The sequence below is a fragment of the Pan paniscus genome, chromosome 8 (assembly GCF_029289425.2).
Source record: "Pan paniscus chromosome 8, NHGRI_mPanPan1-v2.0_pri, whole genome shotgun sequence".
Classification (NCBI taxonomy): Eukaryota; Metazoa; Chordata; class Mammalia; order Primates; family Hominidae; genus Pan; species Pan paniscus.
Genome location: NC_073257.2, coordinates 24,568,474 through 24,576,474, shown reverse-complemented (window position 1 = coordinate 24,576,474; position 8,001 = coordinate 24,568,474). Strand labels below are relative to the sequence as shown.

General features: G+C 49.1%; 1 protein-coding gene across 3 annotated transcripts in view; it reads left to right on the top strand.

Annotated features, from left to right (window-relative positions):
- Positions 1–6,807: 6,807 nt before the first annotated feature.
- Positions 6,808–8,001, top strand: part of UPF2 (UPF2 regulator of nonsense mediated mRNA decay) — a 123,191-nt gene continuing 121,997 nt past the window's right edge. Inside the window, exon 1 of one of the 3 annotated variants that reach the window (XM_034929942.2) lies at positions 6,808–7,159. The gene's annotated coding sequence lies outside the window, so the exon portion shown is untranslated. Of the gene's footprint in view, positions 7,160–7,183; positions 7,319–8,001 lie in introns of those variants that run through there. The other 2 variants (XM_034929943.2, XM_008953147.4) reach the window with 2 other exon arrangements.

The following is an 8,001-nucleotide window of genomic DNA, read 5'->3' as shown; positions in this document are numbered from 1 at the left end:
CCAGGTTCAAGTTAGTCTCCTGCCTCAGCCTCCCAAGTAGCTTGGACTACAGGCCTGTGCCACCACGTCTGGCTACTTTTTTGTATTTTTAGTAGAGATGGGGTTTCACCATGTTGGCCAGGCTGGTCTCGAACTCCTGGCCTCAAATGATCTGCCCGTGTCGGCCTCCTGAAGTGCTGGGATTACAGGCTTGAGCTACCACACCTGCCTAATTTTTGTATTTTTAGTAGAGGCAGGGTTTCACCATGTTGGCCAGGCTGGTCTCAAACTCCTGATCTCAAGTGATCCGCCCGCCTTGGGCTCCCAACATGCTGGGATTACAGGCATGACCCACCACACCCGGCCTCTTTGCAGCTTTTATTTACTCCAGTCTGTCCATCTTCCCCATCCACACTCATGCATTCCTCCTTTCCCTTCACCTCCCTCCTCGCCCAGCTTAGGTTCCATGATCCTCCATTCTAATCATTCTCTTGCAAACACCCTTGATTCCCTTACTCTTTGTCTGTCATTACCATCATGAAAAAAAAAAAGCCCAACTGTGATTAAACCTAACTTTCCATATCTTCTGGAGAAACTGGCATGTGCCAGCGGGGTGCGGTGGCTCACGCCTGTAATCCCAGCACTTTGGGAGGCCGAGGTGGGTGGATCACCTGAGATCAGGAGTTCGAGACCAGCCTGGCCAACATGGTGAAACCCTGTCTCCACTAAAAATACAAAAAAATTAGCCAGGCGTGGTGTTGGGCACCTGTAATCCCAGCTATCAGGAGGCTGAGGCAGGAGAATTGCTTGAACCCAGGAGGCAGAGATTGCAGTGAGCTGAGATCCCACTCCACCCTGGGTGACAAGATTGAGACTCTGTCTCAAAAAAAAAAAAAAAGAAAAGAAAAAAACAAAGAAACTGGCATGTGAGGCTGGATAGTTTTAGTTTCCTTTTTTTTTGATATGGAGTTTCCATCTTGCTGCCCAGGGTGGAATGCAGTGGCATGATCTCACTCAGTGCAACCTCCACCTCCCAGGTTCAAGTGATTCTCCTGCCTCAGCCTCCTGGTTAGCTGACACTACAGGTGCTCACCACCATGCCTGGCTAATTTTTGTATTTTTAGTAGAAATGGGGTTTCACCATATTGGCCAGGCTGGTCTCAAACTCCTGACCTCAGGTGATGCACCCACCCGCCTCGGCTTCCCAAATTGCTGGGATTACAGGCGTGAGCCACCGTGCCTGGCCCTGGTTTTACTTTCAACTCATGACCTCAGAGCTGAAGGAGCTGCTCAGCATAACCTGGAAATCCCTAAGGGGCAGCTCACTGGCTTTCAAACTCTTCAGTCTCTCTCACATTTTCTCTTCTCTTTTCAAACCTGCCCAACTGTCTCCCTCATCTCACTCTTAGCTGATGACCGTGCCTCAAATTTCACTGAAAAATTGTAATGATTAAGAACGAAATCCAGGGCCAGGTGTGGTGGCTTACTTGTGTAATACCAGCACTTTGAGAGGCCCAGGCGGGTGGATCACTTGAGGTCAGGAGATCGAGACCAGACTGGCCAACATGGAGAAACCCAGTCTCTACTAAAAATACAAAATTAGCCGGGCATGGGGGCGGGCGCCTGTAATCCTAGCACTTTGGGAGGCTGAGGTGGGTGGATTGCCTGAGCTCAGGATTTCGAGACCAGCCTGGGCAACACAGTGACACCCCATCTCTACTAAAATACAAAAAATTAGCCAGGCATGGCGGTGTGCATCTGTAGCCCCAGCTACTGGGGAGGCTGAGGCAGGAGAATTGCTTGAACCCGGGAGGCAGAGGTTGCAGTGAGCTAAGATCGTGCCACTGGACTCCAGCCCGATGACAGAGTGAGACTCTATCTCAAAAAAAAAAAAAAAAAATTAACTGGGTGTGGTGGCACATCCCTGTAGTCCCAGCTACTCGGGAGGCTGAGGCAGGAGAATCACTTGAACCTGGGAGGTGGAGGTTGCAGTAAGGCAAGATCGTGCCAATGCACTCCAGCCTGGGCGACAGAGCGAGATTCTGTCTCAAACAAATCAACAATCAAACAAAAAAAACCCCCACATATCCTCTTTATCTGTCATGTAAAAATACCAAAAATATACAAAAGTAAAAGGTGCAAAACCAAACAGATTCCTCCCTTTTCTCACATTTTCCTATGGCTACATTTTTCTGCTGCTCTTCTCAACACAATTTCTCAAATATTACTCCACTGTTTCCATCTCCAACTTAGTGTTCAACCATTCCAATCTGTCCCCACCACGTCACTGACCTGCATCTGCAAGGTAAGCATTCGTTCCCGCATTGTTAATGCAACAAGCACTTCTCTGTCCTCATGTTCTTCGCTGTCCTAGTAACACAGAAGACAGCTTCCCACTTTTCCCTTCTTGAAGCACCTCTTTTCTTGGCTTTCATGACGCCACACTCTCCTGGTTTTCCCTTTCTTTATTCAGTCTCCTTTTTAGATATTTAACCTCTGTATATGGAAGTTTCTCAGGGCTTAGTCCTGGACCTTTTTCTTTTGCTGCAGTTTCTTGGGTGATCCCATCGATTCTTTTTTTTTTTTTTTTTTTTGAGATGGAGTCTTGCTCTTGTTGCCCAGGCTGGAGTGCAGTGGCACCATCTCGGCTCACTGCAACCTCTGCCTTCCGGGTTCACGCCATTCTCCTGCCTCAGCCTCTGGAGTAGCGGGGACTACAGGCGTGCGCCACTATGCCTGGTTAATTTTTGTATTTTTAGTAGAGATGGGGTTTTGTCATGTTGGCCAAGCTGGTCTCAAACTCCTGACCTCAAGTGATCTGCCTTACTCGGCCTCCCAAAGTGCTGGGGTTACAGGCGTGAGCCACTGTGCCTGGCCTGAACCCATCCATTCTTATGGCTTTAAATACTATCTGTTCGGATGACTTTCAAAATTTCATCTCTAGGCTGGAGCTCTCCCCTGTGTTCCAAGTGCCCATTTGACATTTCTAGCTGCATAACCAGGAACTTCCAATTCTCCAGGTTTTAGCTAAAATTTTAAATCATTCAAGAGCCTTTTCCTGACTATAAAGCAGCCTCCCTCTTCCCTCTCTCCTGTTACTCTGCATGACGCTACCCCTTTTCCCTTTGAGCATTTATTCTAACCATCACAGTTTTTATCTGTTTATTTACGATCTACCTCCTGCATTAGATTGTAATCTCATTCATCGGACTTTCACTGCTTGCCAAGTGCTGTTCTAAGTACTTTATAAGTCTTATCATTTTATTTATTTATTTATTTATTTATTTTTTGAGAGGGAGTCTCGCTTTGTTGCCCAGGCTGGAGTGCAGTGGCGCAATTTTGGCTCACTACAACCTCCGCCTGCTGGGTTCAAGCAATTCTCCTACCTCAGTCTCCCGAGTAGTGGAGATTACAGGCGCCCGCCACCATGACCGGCCAATTTTTGTATTTTAGTAGAGGCAGGGTTTCACCATGTTGGCCAGGCTAGTCTCGAGCTCCTGACCTCAGGTGATCCGCCCGCCTTGGCCTCCCAAAATGCTGGGATTACAGGTGTCAGCCATGGCGCCCGGCCAAGCCAATATTAATTTACTTTTTTGACTAGCCACATTAAAAGCTTGAAAAATAAAACAGGTTAATCTCACATTGCTTGTGTTCTGTTTTGGTGGAATTCAGAGAAGCCAGTGTTAGTGAACTGATTTTCATCTTACAGTTCCACAAGAAATTCCAACATGATTTGGTAATAAGTACTAATACGTTTCGTATGTTTATATTTGTTTAAATGCACCCTCAATACTTACATTTCTTTTCTTTTTTTATTTTTTGAGACAGAGTTTCGCTCTTGTTGCCCAGGCTGGAGTACAATGGAGTGATCTCGGCTGCCTGCAACCTCCGCCTTCTGGGTTCAACGATTCTCCTGCCTCAGCCTCCCGAGTAGCTGGGATTACAGGCACACACCACCAAGCCTGGCTAATTTTATATTTTTAGTAGGGACAGGGTTTCACCATGTTGGCCAGGCTGGTCTCGAACTCCCGCCCTCAGGTGATCCGCCCGCCTTGGCCTCCCAGTGTTGGGATTACAGGCGTGAGCCATCACGCCCGGCCGATGCTTATATTTCATATTGAAGGGACACACCTCAACACATTTACTTTTGGAAACTGTTAAGCAGATAGAGGGAACGCTGAAAAAATTTCTACCAGAGATATACCAAGAGGTGGGTATTTTTTAAAAAGCAGCTTAAACTAGGTTAGTTAAACATCAGCTTCTAAAAGATCAAAGCTGGATTTCCTCATGGAACAGAACACTCCCAGTTCTCTGAGGTCAGTGGGCAGAGGCTGTAGTTATAGCTGGTTGGCTTCATCTGATGCATTTTTCTTTTCCTTAAACTCAGGATTTGTCCTGCTCTGTAATTGTAATCTCTTTGCCTGGCCTTTGCTTTCGTCTGTGAAGCTGCCACTAGGTAGGTTTTAAGTAGGGAGTAGTATCGTGTAGGTCTAAATAAAAACTAAATAGTTTCATTCTCTTTTTTCCCCATATAGAACAGTTCTGTCAATTGGAGCAGGCAAAAATAACAATGAACATTTTTGAGACTTTTCTCAAAAATTCATCTTGAGAATGTATTTTCAGAAAATCATGAAGTTTGAATTATTATCTGAATAAAAAAATGATGGCCTCTTCAGAGCGGGGTGTTTTTTCTAGTTAAGAGATTACAATGATATTCCCACATCAGGCTTTTGGTGGCTAGCTTGACATCTGTCTTTGGAAGTAAAATGATTGGCAGCATTCTCAATTTACGTAAAAGTTTGCGTAGAGACATAGCAGAAAGAACTTGGGTTTTTGGAGTTAGATTTGAGAATACTAGATAGCATACTTATTAGTTTTGTGATAGTAAATTCATCTGACTCTATTTTTATAAAATGGTGATTGCAATTAACTAAAATCACAAATGTGAAATAGCAAATGCTCAACAAAAAGGCCCTCCTGTTTTTTGATTTTAGGTGATTTCCTTTTAACACCTGATTAAAGACAAAGGTTGACTTGATTTAGGATGAGAAGGATTTATTATATTTATTAACAAAGAGGTAAAGCTTTTTTCTTTCTTTTTTTTTTTTTTTGAGACAGAGTCTCACTCTGTTGTCCAGTCCAGAGTGCAGTGGCGCTATCTCGGCTCACTGCAACCTCTGCTTCCCGGGTTCTAAGTGATTCTTCTGCCTCAGCCTCCCGAGTAGCTGGGATTACAGGTGCTCGCCACCACATCTGGCTAATTTTGTATTTTTAGTGGAGACTGGGTTTCACCATATTGGCGCCAGGCTGGTCTGGAACTCCTGACCTCAGGTGATCCACCAGCCTCGGCCTCCCAAAGTACTGAGATTACGGGCATGAGGCACCGCACCAGCCAGAAGTAAAGCTTCTTAAGGTAATCCCATGAAATGGGAAAAGGAAACCTTGAAGAGAAGCGTGGGTGGCTATCACCAATATGGTATTTGGGGCAGTTCTCATAATTGTTTATCAATGCTGCAGAATAGCAGTATTCATCTTTCTCTTTTTTTTTTTGAGACGGAGTCTCGCTCTGTCGCCCAGGCTGGAGTGCAGTGGCGCAAACTTGGCTCACTGCAAGCTCTGCCTTCCCGGTTCACGGCATTCTCCTGCTTCAGCCTCCCGAGTAGCTGGAACTACAGGCACGTGCCACCACGCCCGGCTAATTTTTTTTGTATTTTTAGTAGAGACGGGGTTTCACCGTGTTAGGCAGGATGGTCTCGAACTCCTGACCTTGTGATCCGCCCGCCTCGGCTTCCCAAAGTGCTGGGATTACAGGCGTGAGCCACCGTGCCCGGCCTTCATCTTTCTCTTTCACTATCCTTTAAATGACTGACCTATGTGTAGTGTATAAAAAATATATATTTTTAAATACAGGAAGCAGCAACACTCAGTATGAGAGGATAATTTGCGTGCTAAAAGTAAATGGGGAAGCAAACAGTAAATAGAGGCAAATGGGCAAAGGTTGAGTCATAGGGAACCTGGACTTGCCTCAAGTATTTGTGGTTGGTAGTAGTTCATTACGTGGGCTTGGACACCAGGTGGGGCCCCCTCAAGTCAAGCAAACGTCAAGACCAGTTTCGCACCCTTGCTCCTCTAGCTCCGGACCAGCCAGAGCCACCTACTCGGATCATGTTGGCAGAACCCAGTACTGTTTCGAGGCCAGATGCACCATTTCAGCAATTCAGGAGGAAATAAGCAGTGTGGATAAACTGATACCCATTTTTGAAAGTCGGCCTGGGTTCGCATTCAGAAGAAATGTCGACGCTAGCCATTTTTTTTTTAAATGGGTGATTTGATAACTCAGGGAAGTCTTGCCACTGTAATTTTTAAAAGTTTGCTTGCTAGAACCAGGTACTTTCTAAGAAGTGTATGGAAAAAGCCTTGATTCTTCTTCGCCCTGGGTGGTTTTTACGTCGAACACCTAGAAGTGCTTCTGGAAATCCCCCCGCAGGACTTTCGATGTCTTTTAGGGCATTCTTAAGACTAGACCCATTCCTAAGCGACTCCCACCTCCCAAACCAGCCATATGGTTTAGTTTCTCCAGTTTCCAATTTTCTAAATCTTCAACGTCTCCCCTCGAATTAGTCCAATCAAACTTTCTCTTCTTAGACCTCTTCCTTAGGTTCGCACCAGGAAACGCCCAGGAGAATCACGTGGCCGGGCTTGTCCTTAATGGCGCTCCGTAACCCTCCCACTATTCCACCACACTTCCTCGCCTCCCGTGAGCTCCGCCCCGCCCCATTCGCGCTTCCCACCCCCATCCCCCGCGAAGCGCCTGCGCCTGCGCAGCTCCAATTCAGGCGCTTTCCCTTTCCTGGCGACCAATCCACTTCCTGCCTCGGGTCCTCGGAACACTCCACCCCTCCGCTGGGGCCCTGGTTTGAGGTGCTGGTAGTGGCTACCTTACGCATTGCCTGTCTGAAAAATTCGCTCTTCTCATCGACTGGGGAATTTGAAAGAGCCGTTAAGTGAGTGGCACTCATATGAGCCTTTGCCCCGGACCCGCCACCCCAGAGTCAAGCTGAGGGCATCGGCATGCCGCAGGGAAGACGATCAGGACTGTTTTTAATCGGGCAGTCGCGCGGATGGCCTTTTCCCTCTCGCCTCCTTCCGCCCCGCCCCCACTCTCAGCCCGGCCGCGCTGGTGAGTGGCGGGCGGGAGGGCTGGCGGGCGGAGGGAGGAGGGGGAGCTGAGGGAAGGCGGGCCCTCGGCTGCGAGATAGGTGGGGGGAGGGGAGGGGAGAGCCCGAGCGCTGGAGTTGGTGCTGGGAAACCCGGGGCTAATGTTGACAACAGGCTCGAGGTGAGTCCCGGGGATCCTCCTTCCCCTCCGCTCCAACGATCGGGAGGAAATGGGGCTGGGGGGCACCGGCCTAGACTCCTACTCCCTGGGGGACCCCAGAGGCGACTCCACACTCCAGCTCTCCGGGGTCGGCGAGCAGTGGAGGGACCGCGGGTCCGGCGTCGTTCTCCTCAGACCCCCTGTCTCCGAGGCTCCCATCAACGCGGGAGCCCCCGGGCCGGGCCATGCTTGGGGGGCGGTGGAGGAGGTGCCTACCCCACATGCCTGGGCCGGGCCTCGGGGCTGGAGGCGGGGAGCCCGCGGTGGAGGGGCGAAGGTGTTCGGGGGCGTGGAGGAGAGCGAGGGGAGGTCGGGGGAAGCTCCTCGAGAGCCGGGAGGGAAGCGAGGGCGAGAAAGTGGGGAGGGCGCGTGTGTGGGAGGCTGCGGAGTGGGGAGACCGGCCGGGAAGGCTTCTGTGGCGAGGGAGTGTGGGGCGAGAAGTTGGGGTTGGGGCAGCGATGGTCCGCGAAGGTGACCGTGGATACCTGTGGGAAGGGGAGTTGTGTCGGGGAAGTGTGGTGGGTGTAGAGGTTCCTACACCACCAGAGCAGGGGTTCGTAGGAGAGGTGTGTGTAGGGGAAGGGGCTTGGGGTGTATCTGGGGATGGTGGGCATGGGCTGTTTGGTTGACTTCCTTTTAATCAC